We start from the raw sequence: 15,370 nt of genomic DNA, 5'->3' as shown, positions 1-15,370 counted from the left end.
TTTATTGCCGTATCAGAGTTACAACTGTGTGCAGACAGTGAAGAAGTAAAGTTCACTCCTGACTCGCCTAAAAGCCATTTCACTCAAGCCAGACATTGGATGGAGAATTCAAACAAATGTGTGCCTGCCTCTAATCCTGGGCCATGATTGTCTATCTTTCCATTCCCAACCTAGAGGGACTGCCGCATAAGAACAGGTAAATGATGGCATTCATTGCATGCTGAGTGATTGTTCTTTGTTGTGAATGTCTATTCTACAAAGTGACTCAAGTCAATCTTTCCCTTCTTATTGTTCAATAACAAAATTGTGCTACTACTGGGCGATCCATTGCATTTTGAGTCGGGAGTAGACAAGTCTGGAGGACTCACTCGGGAGTCAGACACTGTTGGCACTGACTTGGAGTGGACACCATACTCACAGTCAGAGTCAGGCCAGGACTCACGAGGATCAGAGTGGATTGATGGAATAACTCAGGGCGTGAGCGTGACTACTTAGAGAAATGCCACCAGAAGGAGATGGAAGTTTTCAACGTCACTGAAACCAACCGCTTTGGATGATTGATGATGACTTTGAAGCTGCCTAAGGTAAACAACAACACAGACCAGACCTACATGTCGGTGTGGTGGTGGTAGGCAGTGAGTGTGGTGTGACTGACAGCGGTGCATTGATTTTTTAATTTTCACATCTATTTGGACAATGCTATGTTGCTGTGTGTATACTATGTATTTGTGCTCAGTGCTGTCTGGCTCGAATATGAAGCCAAGTGGAGTTTTGGTGTGGGTGGCCTTTTGTTGGATGTAACTGCAGGAAACAGAGTCCGATTTAGCCATTCTGCACTGCACAACTTATGCAGTTTAACTTTTTGTTTTCTCCTTGGTATTTCAATATCCTTTTTGTTTTTCCATCGACGGGACCTTTACCCTGTGCCATACTGGAAAAACAAGTCACACTTACCATACCAAACCGCATCCGCCAGTCACCCAAGATTGACGGGCGGACAATCCAATAGGAATGCGGAGATGCAACTTCCATTTTACACAGTATCTTTTTTTTTTCTCTTCAATCATTATGACGTGTGTATTGTTTATGTTTGCTTATTTTACTCCCACAGATATTTTAATTGGATTTGCTATATTACAACAGAACAACATAAATATAATGTATGTAACTTGGGTCTCTCTGGGAGCAGACAGACAAATGCATAATTAATATACTCCCCTGTCCTAGTCTAGTACCACTTATCATCATGCATCCATTTTCTTTCCCTCCCATAACATATTTATGATGGTTGGCTGCCCAAGATGACTGTTGTCCATGTGTAGTGTTTGTCTTTGTCAAACCTTTCCCTCAAATCTCCCTTCCCAACCATTCATCAAACCCCTATCCCTCTTTCCCCAGGCTGTGTGATTTATTGAGGTGTGATTTAACAACTTGTACCATTAATTGATCAAACACTTGGTGGGGCGAATGTGGTGAAAGCAACACAGCTCAGTGCAGGGTGAGGAGGATCTTATCCTTAAGCTCATATAGCCCACACTGACAGTATATATTATATTTTCCACCCCAGCACAGTGTATGATAATTTTTTTCAGAGGAACCTCTCATTGCCAGCATCATCTTTCAGGCACTGTACTAATTTGAATCTAAGGTTAAGCTTGTCCACTTCGTACAGTTGGTAGTGGCTCAACATTGTTCTGATTAATTACATTTTTAATCGCTTATCATACTCTCTTTTTGTGTCTGAGACTGAGTCTGTTCAGTAGTCTAGTCTCTGGTGACTATTATCAAGACTCCATATAATAACAGCATTAACCTAGTTTTCTTTATTTCAATTTGTTAACTTCCCTTTTGATGCATAGTCCCACTCTCCGAGTCCTTATACCACAGTGCTAGTTCGCCTAGGAGGGAGTGGGACCTCAACGCCTGACCTTAGGATGGGGCCGCAGTCACCCATAAGCCATAGGGCAGTTGCAAACCTCCATTTGTCAATGGAAGCTTGTGTGGCAGGCGAAAAAGTTCCGCAGCACAAGCTTCTTTGAAAATGGATGTTGTTGTTCACAAACATCCCTGCACCGTCCGTATGACATGCACCATGTGGCTACAAAATTACAAATAACTAATTACAGATCGTCTTACATAATCATCACTAATCACATCCACCTAAGCGAGCAGCAACAAGTATTATTCGATACTAGGTTAGGCGGGTAGTGCCAAGTAAGCTAATCACTTGTCTAGAATAACAGACTATTACATAATATTTGACAACTTAACTCCCCTGCATGTGAGCCGCATGCTTGGTATAATTTTGGGAAAATATTAGCTTTAGCATAGAACACACAAGTAATACTACAGATTAATAATTTTAATATTGCCTTATGCGGAAGCCCTGTCAGAGGTCATCTGTCTAGATACATGCAACAAGGTAGGGTGGATCAGAAATGTCAGGAAATTGGTCTCAGATGTTGGGCTTCAGGCCCTTTGGGAAAACCAAGATCTATCTATGTACCGAAAGGATGTAGTAAAGCAACATTATTGGTAATGGGTTGAGCAGCAAGAGCTTTCCAAGCCCAACCAAGGGAAACTTACCACAGAATTTCACCTCCACAAACAGGCCAGACTGCTGGAACCTTCCCTAGACCTAATCCAGGCCCCTCAGGACAGGATGCTATGTACCCAATTTAGGTTTGGCACTCTCCCTGTGGGTGGGGTAACAGCTAAGTGGCATTCAAACGACCCAAGCCGAGTACTTGTCCAGGATGCAAGGCACCAGTGGAGTCTATTGCCGACGCGATGTTTGCATGTCCGGCATCCATGCAACATAGGTCCAAATGGCTAAAACCGATCTGCCGACAACTGGGCACCAACGAGAAACCCTGCACATCTTAAAATCGGATCCCAGACCACAGTAATCCGCTTAGCACGGCGGCGTTTTTCTGCAACTTCATAGAGTTCCGCATAGCACCGCTACACAAACTCTGCCAGAGCTTACTTGAAATTATGATTTCCAGTTGTGCTGTTGGGGGGGTTGTTTAAAATAGGAGAATCAGCTAAATTCCTATGCACAAGTTGATTCATAGTCGTTGTAGGCAGTTATAGTTAGGACCTTGTTTCTATTCAAAAAAGCGTTTTTTCTTTTGCCAATATCTTTGGTGCCATTTGACGAACCTTAGCGAAATTTTAAAAACTAATGACCCTCTCTCACTTTAGCTGCCGTCTTGAAAATTTCAGGGTGATCCGTCAAGAGGGGGCAGAGAAAAAGGGTGGGCCCCAAAAAGCTTTTTCTCCATGTTAATTTCCATAGGAAACTGTTGACGCAGCTACAGCCCGGACTGCTGAAAGGAATTACACCAAATTTGCCAGAAAGGTAGCACTTGGTCCAGAATGCAATCTTTTTGTTAAATGGTGTAAATCCGTTCAGTAGTTCCCGAGTAATTTAAGCATTTCTCAGATATACAAATATGGCCATGGAGGATCCCCAAACCCTGCTGATCTCGAGCCTGAGATCTGATTGGCTGCCAGCACATCAAACCAGGAGGTGTTGGTAGCCATCTTGTGACTCAGTTGAACTGAGTCACAAGGAAAAAGGTAAAACAAAATAAAAATTAAGAAAAAGGTTAGGCCTGCTGCCAAGAAAAGCTTTTTTAAAAATAAAAAAATTGGTGGGCTATGTGTTGGACCCGCAAATCCAGATGAAAAAAGAAAAACGAAGCGCAGGCTCCCATGCTTTGTTTCCTTTAAGCCCCTGGGTGGTCCAGGTCTTGGAGGCAATGAAACAATGTGATGCTGGTGGAGTAAATGGCAGTGTGATTGACTCTTTGGGTGTCTGACTAGGTGTGTGAGCAACTCTATGGGTGAGTGGCGGTGTGTGAGTGTCTGTATGTATGGGTGAATGAGTGCATATATCAGTGGCAGTATTGGTGAATGACTGCATGTATGAGTGGCTGCATGGGTGAGTAAACTTATGAGTCAGTGAGTGGGTACGTACTAATTGGTAGTATGAATTTTGTAATGGGTGTATGAAAGGTTATAATAGGGTGTGAATAGGTGCATCAGAAATTGTGTGGATGATGTCATCAGTGATGTCATTTGAGATGTAATTAGTGATGCGATCAATGATGTCACAGACCATGCCATGAGTGATGTGATATGTGACATCATCAGCAGTGCATTGCAGGGGCGCGAGATATAGTCAGCTCTGCTAACTATAACGTCTGAATTTCTCTGGCTTTGTACGAGTGAAATGTCAGCCTAACTATACCGTCTCTGTAACTTTTGTTTTTTTCATATATATATTTCACACATGTTATAGTTAGCAGGACATTTCACTCGTGAAAAACCATTGAAATTCCCCCGTTATAGTTAGTGCAGGAAACTATAACTCACGCGACCGCAATCCTCTGCTGATGACGTCAGATATTACATCACTGTATTTAGACACTTATTTAACCATGTCTTCTTCCATTAATCTTTAGCTATACATATATTACAAATATTTATTTTTCAGAAAGACACATATGTCATCAGTGATGTAATATCTGACGTAATCAGCAGAAGATTGCGGTCGCGTGAGTTATAGTTGCCTGCACTAACTATAACGGGGGAATTTCAATGGTTTTTCACGAGTGAAATGTCCAGCTAACTATAACACGTGTGAAACCTATGGTTTTTTAAGTGAATTTGCAAGGTTTTTTAAATGCTAATTCCTAACTATAACATGTGTGATACCTATGGTTTTTTCAGTGAATTTGTACCGTTTTTTAAATGCTAAGTTATGGTTTTTTTTTTTTAAGGTTTTTCACCGTACGCGTACTGTACGCGGACGGTGCGCTTCGTGCACCGTGCGCCCACGTTACGCTGTTCACTGAATTTTCCCGTTTTTACCATACGCGCACGCTATGCGTACTCCGTGATTTTTCGCAAAAAAATAAAGGAAATTTTTGCCCTTGGCGGTCCTTCTGGGACCCCCTGACAAAGGCTTCACGTTCTCCACCTTTGTTTTTCACCCCCTCAGACTGCGAGAGACAAAATGGCGGCCAACACTTCCTGGTTTCGACCGATTCGAACGTTTACTAAGATCTAACAACTAATCAGAATCGTGCTCGCGCACGGCAGCGTGCGCGTACGGTAAGTTTTACCGTACGCGCACGGTGCGCGCTTATAGATATATATATTGATTTCAATGCTATTTTCTCAGGAAATACTGAACAGATTTACACCAGACCTGCAAAAGGCACATCCCTGACCTGAGGACTACCTCTCTGCCAAATTTCAAGTAATTCTGTTCAGCCGTTCGGGCTGTAGCTTGGACTAAAGGTCCTATGGAAAAATGCATGGGGAAAACGCGTTTTAAGACCCCCCCCTTTTTCTCAGCCCCCGCTTGACGAATCCCCCAGAGACTTTCAGGGAAGGAGCGGAGCGGAGCGCCCCACCTATTTTGAAAATTTCGCGAGGATTCGTCAATCGGTGCCAAAGTTATTCCAAATAGAATGTTGCGGATTTCCTATGGAAACACGGTCCTAACTATAACTATCTACTGGCGACCGCTAGTAGATAATATATATATATATATATATATATATATATATATATATCGCAAAACACTCTTCCACAGCCGCACCTTTTCTCTGGCAGTCGGATGAAAAGGGCACGGACCACGTTATTCAAACCGCTCAATTTATTAAATTCCTCTCACAAACAAAACGGCAGCCATTATATATATATATATATTACCTACTGGCGGTTGCAAGTAGGTAGTTATAGTTAGGACCAAGTTTCCATAGGAAGAGCATTTTTTGTTTTGCTTATAACTTTGGCGTTGTTTGATGAATCTTCATGAAATTTTCCAGACTGGAGTGTGAAGTGATGTATTTACCCCTACCGGTGTAGGGTGCTGTTTTGCCCAGAGTGAGATGGTGCTGAGGTGAGGAGCCGGTACACTCAGGGATGAAACCGTGAGCTGATTGCTGTAAACTGATGTGCTCTGTGCGCTGTAGCATACTGGCCACTGTAGCATAGCTGTGCAAGTGGTGTTAGTATGGGTTTAGACTATAGCGGGAGTGGGAAGCAAACTACTCACCCCTACCAGTCTGAAGACTTGAATGGAGTGTTTTAGCAAGCAGGAATAAAGAAATAATCGTGAAGGTGGAGAACTTGAAAAAGTGGCAGGGTGGATAGTTCCTGACCCCATAGCCATTGTCAGGGGGTCCCCAAAGGACCCCCAAGGGCCATAAATGTTTTTAATATTTTTACGAAAAATCGCGGAGTGCGCTTACCGTGCACGCACGGTAGAAACGTGAAAATTACGCGAACGGCGTAACGTGGGCGCGCGGTGCGCGAAGCGCACCGTGCGCGCACGTAGGCGCACGGTGAAAAACCTTAAAAAAAAAATAATGAAGTAATAATTACATAACTTAGCATTTAAAAAACCGTACAAATTCACTGAAAAAACCATAGGTTTCACACACGTTATAGTTAGGAATTAGCATTTAAAAAACCTTGCAAATTCACTTAAAAAACCATAGGTTTCACACATGTTATAGTTAGCTGGACATTTCCCTCGTAAAAAACCAAAGAAATTCCCCCGTTATAGTTAGTTCAGATAACTATAACTCGCGCGACCGCAATCCACTGCTGATGACGTCATATATTACATCACTCATGACATGGTCAGTGGCATCACTCATGACATCACTGATTACATCATCCTTTTCATAGAGTGGCGGTCGCGCGAGTTATAGTTATCTGAACTAACTATAACGGGGGAATTTCATTGGTTTTTTACGAGGGTACAACCACCACCACCAGTTCCACCACCACTACCACCACCAGTACCACCAGTACCACCACCAGTACCACTACCAGTACCAGTACCAGTACCACCACCACCACCACCAGTAGTACCACCAGTACCACCACCAGTACTACCACCAGTTCTACCACCACCAGTACCACCACCACCAGTACTACCACCACCAGTACCACTGCCAGTGCCACCACCACTACCACCACCAGTACCACCAGTACCACCACCACCACCAGTACCAGTAGCACCAGTACAACAACGATTACCACCACCACCAGTACCACCACCATTAGTACCCCTTCCACCAGTACTGCTACCAGCACCACTACCCGTAGTACCAGTAGTAGCAGTACCACCACCACCAGTACCACCACCACCAGTACCTCCATCACCAGTACCACCACCACCAGTACCACTACCACCAGTACCACCAGTACCACCACCACCACCAGTACCATCACCACCAGAATCACCACCAGTACCACCATCAGTCTCACCACCAGTACAATCACCACAACCAGTACCACCATGACTACCACCACCAGTACCACCGGTACCACCATCATCACCAGTACCACCACTACCAGTACCACCACCACCACCAGTACCACCACCAGTACTACCACCATCAGTACCACCACAAGTATCACCACCAGTACCACCTCCAGTACTAATACCACCATCACATCCAGTACCACCACCACCACCAGTACCACTACCAACAGTACCACCACCAGTAACACCATCACCAGTACCACCACCAGTACCACCACCACCACCAGTACCACCACCATCAATACCACCACCACCAGTACCACCACCACCAGGACCACCAGTACCAGAACCACCAGTATCACATCACCAGTACCGCCACCACCACCATCACCTGTACCCCCACCAACAGTACCACCATCACCAGTACCACCAGTACCACTACCACTACCACTAGTACCCCAGTACCACCACCAGTCCCACCACCAGTACCACCCACAGTATCACCGCCAGTACCACCACTAGTACCACCACAGGTATCACCACCACCAGTACCACCACCACCAGTACCAGTACCACCACCACCAGTACCAGTACCACCACAACCACCAGTACCACCACCACCAGCAGTACCACCAACAGCAGTGCCACCACCAGTACCACCACCACCAGTACCACCACTAGTACCATCACCTCCACCACCAGTACCACCACCACCAGCAGTACCACCACCACCAGTACCACCACCACCAGCAGTACCACCACCAACAGTGCCACCACCAGTGCCACCACAACCAGTCAGACCCTCCAGGATTTCGCAATTTCGCGGTTTGCCACGAAATCGGCACTTTTGTAAAACTGCCGCGATTTTTACAAAAGTGCCTGCGAAATCGGCACTTTTGTAAAAATGCCACAATTTTTACAAAAGTGCCTGCGAAATCGGGATGATGTTCTGCCCCCACAGGCAGAGGCGCAACTAGAGCCAAATTTCTTTACACTTCTCCCAGAAGTTCGATCCCAAAAAATGTGTTCAGTTCTTCAATTCTTTTTCTCACTTCTGAAATGTCTGTAATCACTTACATTACTCAGGGTTTCCTTTCTGCATTGACCCTACCCGGACTCCGCCGTTCACCTCGATGTTTATTGGGGTAGAGACGGCAACTGTATCGTAATAGTGAGCTAGACAAAAATACACATTAATTTCTTTCTCATTTAGTATCTCAGAAACCATCTCGTGCCACCACCGCACATGAGCTGGCCATAAAACTGCCTCTGTTCTCGGAGACTTCTTTAATTTAACTCATACAAAGTATGCTTTCAGTCCTGTTTAAAACACAAGTACTCAAATTGCAAAATTCTGTCAGGACCCTTTAGCTAGCCTACTTTAATAGTAAATTAGAGAAAACGAGGCATGTCTGCACTCGAAAATTGCATGCATCGGATTTCTGTGAAACTTCACTATAATAGAAAAGGTTTTAAACGTAAATCCTGAAACAATTCAAGGCATCTCATTGGCTGGAAAGGGCAGTGTCGGTTCCCTCCAAAGAGAGGCTCTATTTCGCAAACAAAGGCGCATTGTGTTAGAGCAATAAGCAACTCACACCAGTGAACTCCCTTCAATATTGCATCTCAAACAGCCTAAATTTAAAGTGTCATTCACAGATCGCGAGGTTGTTTGAACCCCTGTACAAAAGGTGACATAAATCCTACAAATGGATTTCTGATGCATTGGTCGTTGCAGGAAATCTCTGCTCCATGTAGTCTGTAGAAAGGATGTAAGCACGTTAGGTTGTACAAATCTGCTAAGGTTTCAGGGGGAATATCACTGCCTCCACTAACTCGCTTTTCCGGACATGCCTGTTGGACAACAACAAGAAGAAGCAGGAAGTGGGATAAGGGAGGGGCTAGGGGAGAGAGGCACGCAGGCTGTAAATGGTGAGCACTTTTGCGGCCGCTTTGATGTTCTCAGTGGCCGCGCGGCTCACTGAGAACATCAAAGCGGCTGCGAAATGTACATGCAGGCTGCCAGGATTTTTTACAAATATTCTTCCCTTCTGCAAATCAGGAAATTAGCTTTAGGATGTGGGAAGAAGAAACCAGAATCATTTCGAGCTTTAAAATAAATGGGCAGTGGTAGGATTTCAAAAGGTTTGCATACTAATAAAGTCAGTTATTTTTCTCACAGTGGACCTTCTCGGACCTGCTCAACGGGCCATGGCCTGTTCACGAAAGCGGTGTCCAGCCGCCCTCAGACTTTCAGGTGAGAAAAGGGTTAAGGATGTGCCAAACACCGGTCCCGCAATGAGTCAAAAGGTGTGATGACTGCTACCAACCTATACTAAAGCAAATGGAGAATTGCATTTCCAAAGGATAACAGCCTTCACCTGTGAGCTGCTTCCTCTGTTCCATATTCCAGGTTGCCTATACAAAGTGGAATACTCTACTAAAAGTTTCCATTGATTTAAGGCTGAAAATGAATGATTATGAGTAAAATAAAGTGCCGCAAAAATTACGCTAAATTTCCATATTTGTGCCGCCAAATTTCCATATTTGTGCCGCTAAATTTGCAAATCCATGCCGCTATATCCTGGGGGTTCTGACCAGTACCACCACAACCAGTACCACTACCAGAACCAGTACCACCACCAGTACCAGTGCCACCACCAGTACCAGTAGTACCACCACCACCGGTACCACCACTACCAGTACCACCATTACCACCACCGGTACCACCACCACCACTGCCACCACCACCAGTACCGCCACCACCAATACCACCACCAATACCACCAGTACCACCACCATCACCACCACCAGTACCACCACCACTAGTACCACCACCACCAGTACCACCACCAGTACAACCACCACCAGAACCACCACCACCAGGACCACCACCACCAGTAACACCACTATCGGCAGTAACAGTAGCACCACCAATACCACCACCACCAATGCCACCAGTACCACCACCAGTCCCAGTACCACCAATACCACCTGTGTCAGTACCACCAGCAATACCACCAGAACCACCACAAATACCACCAGTACCACCACCACCACCAGTACCACCACCACCAGGACCACCACCACCAGTACCACCACCACCAGCACCACCACCACCAGAGCCCCCAACACCACCACCAGTACTACCACCACCACTACCAGTACCACCACTATCGCCAGTACCACCACCAGTACCAGTACCACCACCATTACCAGTACCACCAGTACTAGTACCACCAGTGCCACCTCCACCATCAGTACCTACACCACCCCCAGAACCACTACTGCCACCATCAGTACCACTGATAGAGATCTGGGTGCATAAATTGTCCCCACTTCCACGGATAGAGTAATTTCACAGTTACACGCACATACACTCATCATACACTAGGGCCCATTTCACTAACATACGCTCAAATACTCCACCAGCACTGAACCTGTGGAAAGAAAACTCCTAAACACCCTGCATCTATATCGAGGTCGATAAGACCTGGTTATTGTGACTGTCCTGAAACATAGCCTAAACAATCTATACAACAATAATCAAAATAGAGTACTCAATAATTGACAAGAAATAATAACCAACACCGTATTCAAAGTTATGGTACTTTATCTAAAATTAGTCAAAGAAAAGTAAATCAGAATAAATCATCATTCTCATAATTACCTATTCTAGCTAAATGTCAGAATGGGTCAGGACAGGTCTCTCAGTAAAGTCTCTCGAGTCGCCGTCCTCTCAGCATCGATCCTCAAAAGGCAAAGTGGCGATGTGGCAAATGGCGAATGGCAAGTGGCAAAGACCCTCTCTAGGCTAACAATTTTATAGTGTTCTGAACAAAGGAAAGAAACAAAAGTATTCTTTGCGTCCGCTGAACCTCTGAGCAAAGCGAGAAGGAAAGGATGTAGCATCGCTACATTTGAAAAATCTCCGCTCAGGAAAAAATCACAAAAATAAAAAGACAGAACAGGAACTAAATATTTAAAAAGTATCTTCTTCAACATCCACATTTCCTCTGGTGAGCTCAGAGTTCAGAGTCTTTCTTTAAGGCTCCTTTGTTTTCCAAGGCGGCCAAGGCTGTCTCAATGCATCTGGAGACTTGCCCAGAACTGCTGCTGTCCTCACGGAAAGTTTTAACCAGGCAAGGACTGTGGACAGATGACTCGCATCCATATTCAGCAAGGCCTTTTCCATCACAAACTTTTACTCGAGACTAGGCTGCAAACGGCGGCCATCTTTGATCAGGCCACAATAGGCCACAATAGACCATCTTAATTGAAAGAGACAAAAACAACGTTACCACAGCATAGTGATTAAACAGTGTTAACCCCACTAATACCTTATGTGTATGTAATTATCTAGCCTTTGCAACACAGAAAAGCATTAATTCAAAAGCGTTTTGTGCTTTAAAATAAACAGCACTCAGCAGCATTTAAACATGTAAACACGCACGTTATTATTAGTTAGCACACATACGCGTTCCCACGTGTAGTTCTCTCTTGTTAAAACACACATATTGATCAGTATAAAACACTTACACAAAACAAATAATTAATAATTAATGATTAGTGTTAGTTCGACAAATAGACAAACCAGAGCTTTTTTTTAAAAAACCCGAATGATTTTCAAACAGAAAATCTGCTCTAGCACCACCACCACCAGTACCACCACCAGCACCACCACCAGTACCAGTACTAACAGTACCAGTACCACCAGTACCAGTACCACCAGTAGCACCACCAATACCATCATCACCAATACCACCAGTACCACAACCAGTACCAATACCACCAGTACCAATACCACCACCAAAACCACCAGTACCACCACCAATACCTCCAGTACCAGTACCACCACCAATACCACAAGTACCAGTACCACCATCAATACCACCACTACCACCACCACCACTAATACCACCACCAGAACCAGTACCACCAGTGCCATTACCACAGTACCAGTACCACCAATACTACCACCACCACCAGTACCACCAGTACCAGTACCACCACCACCAACACTACCAGTGCCACCACCATCAATACCACCACCCCACCAATACCACCACCACCAACACCACCACCTCCAATACTACCACCAATACCATCACCACCACCAATACCACCACCACCACCTCAGCGCCTCTCGCTCACTAGTAATATCAGGGGCACTGTACGAGGCCGGAGCTGCAGCCGAGACCATTCCTCCCTCCCTCCATGCATGCCAAAAAGCACGGCCGGCCCTGCACCTGGAGGTGAAACCAGGGCCCTACTACATCTGGAGTGTTTATTAGGACAAAGAAAGCAATGACATTACTCAATGCCACACTGGACACTCAAATCACGGAGAGGGCAGGAAATAGCCTCCCTCCCTCTCTTCCTCCTGAGCTGCGACAGTGTAATCATAGTGCGAAAGGTGTTGGAGCACTTTGTTAGTGTTTATAGCTCAGATCATATGTAACTCTCACTTCACACTTTGTGTCTGTGTAATTTACAAAATTTACACATCTTCTTCACTGCACAATTTATCACTACTTTGAAGAAGTCGCAGGCCGGTCTCTTCCTCTCCTATTTACAATCTAACAATAGGTCTCGCATTTGCGAGAATTTAAGCTATTAGTATTGTAAATGACAATGCCCTTTATTTGTTTTACAACCCAAAACATAAATAAAAGGCATTGTCATTTACAATGGCAATAGCTCAAACTCGTGTGAATGCAAGACCTATTGCATTGCAAATGCTTGTTTAAATGTGCAAGATAGTACAAATTTCGAGACACAATCATATTATTGGACATTTAACTACACCGAAGTGAAAACTCGCGGAAATCTGGTTTGCCCTTATTTTAAACCAGCAATTTATTAAAGGGCTCAGATTTCATTGATAACGTTTTTATTATTCTTTTCATAATGATTTACAAGCCCTGAATTTGCAACGTGGGTCTAACAAAGGTTTCAGTTTCCACTATCTTGCCCTGTTACAGATATGTTTCTGTTTACAGACAGCAGCAAAATATGTTTGTATGATTCCAGATGACAAACGTAGCTGGAGAACGGAGATATACATTGACCTTTTACCAATAAGTGTGTTGTTTCTGTGACCCCGTTTTTTAAATAAATCAAAAATTCAGCTCCTGTATTCTTTGTACGTTGATGTGCAGCATTTTCTCCTGCGCTATTTGAAGCCTGAATGAATATTAGCACCTCAAGACATGAACTGAGTCAGGCTGTATCAGCATATCGATGACAAATTACATTGGCTTCCAGTCAGATCTCAAATTGATTTTAAATTGCTTGTTCTTGCGTTTGAAACTTAGATGGAATTAGTTCAGTTTCCTTCTTGAGCTAATGATTTTCCGTGCTCTTGGTGATTACCTGTGGTTTGCATCCTTGAGACTTTCAGTGCCTTTGTGGTGTGCTTGAATTCACTTAAGGTAGGCTGTCATATTCTGTAGCTTCACCTACTCATTTTACAATCTGTGCTAGTCAGCTGTATATCACAGTGTCTCTTCCTCAAGTATCATAGTAGCAGTTTTGTTTGGGTAGATTTAGTTCGTGATTAAAAAGATTTTTCTATTAGCTGTTGTAGTAAATGCCAAATAATGGTTATTGTGTGCAGCAGGTATATGAAATAAGATAACATTTTACCGTTTGGCAAATAGTTAAAGAATTCCAGTACCATTCTTTTCCTAAAGGATACCAAATTCACAATTTAGGACTAAAAAGAAAATATTTTGTTTTAAGAGCTGATATTTGGAGTTTGATAGAAGACGGATCTTGTCGCCCAGAAAAGTGATTAAAATGGTGCAAAACGTAACTTTTTGAGATACTAATGATGCAGCCGTGTTACGGGCAACCCTACATCAAGGAAAGCTTACCAGACGATCTCAAGTCACTTGGGAGAGAGAATTCTGCTCCCGTGTTTTTAATTGAACAACACAATGCATTCTGGGAGCTGTTGTCATCGTTCACCTTGACAGGACCTGCTGGTCTAAAGTTGTAGATTACAATGGTTCACAGAAGGAAAAACCGGGTTGGATTATGACATCAGAAATACCATGGCGCCATCTGTTAACCATGCAGCAAGCAGATTTTTTTTTTATCTAAACATTGTGCAAATATGTTGAGTTGGTCTACCAGTGGCGATTGGCAAGTATCAGGGGGGAGTGGGAGGAAGGGGTAAAAAAAAAAAACGTACCTCCTCGCCATGTATCTCCTTGTCGTCATCCCTCTGCTCCAGCACCCAGAGTCCCCTAAGCCAATCACAATGCTGCAATCAGTGTTTTGAATGGTCTGAGCATCGTGGTTCGGTGCTCAGCCAGGGAATGGGAGCCTGGGCATGGTCTCCACCCAGGCTGTAATGCAGTCTGGGTAGAGAACATTCAAAAGTGTGCATGACTGTTTGGCCGGCTAGATAGGGCCAGCCACAGTCATGGGCACTTACAGAGTGCCAAGCACTCCTACCCCTGTTCTGAGAGCGGCGCAGCCCCGCCCTGCACAGCTGCAGCATCAGGAACAAGTAAAATGATAATAACAATGAGTTATTATCATTTTATTTTTTCTTTATTGCCACTGCTGAAAGCTCCTTAGAGGAGGAGCCGCCACTGGTGTCTGCTGCCTTCAAAACCTATGTGTCTATCAATTTTGCTGCCAATTTTAGCACCTATTGGTTCATATTTTACTTGATTTCCACACCTACATTTATAGAGACATGTTTTGTGCATAGATGATGCAATATTAAAACCACAGCATATGCATAAAGTGGCGATTACAGTCTAATGAGTGTGAGGACACTGAATACTCCAATGCATCAAGTACACAGAACATGAAAATTCAGAACTTGTGAAAACAAAACATCAAATGGCTAGTAGTGCACAGAAAAATAACCCTGATGTGGTTAGTATATTTGAGTGCAATGCTCCGCTGACCCAACAAAAGAATACCATGTGATAGAGCGTTGATAACGTGATTCATTATAAGGTTTTATTCCTGCAGCAAAGAGAATCCAAACACCTCACGTTAGTGGTATTTTATAAGCTGACTATTCTAACAGTTCTTCAGGTCACAGTCTTT

Source organism: Triturus cristatus, chromosome 4_1, assembly GCF_964204655.1.
Source record: "Triturus cristatus chromosome 4_1, aTriCri1.1, whole genome shotgun sequence".
NCBI lineage: Eukaryota > Metazoa > Chordata > Amphibia > Caudata > Salamandridae > Triturus > Triturus cristatus.
This window is presented reverse-complemented; position numbering follows the sequence as displayed.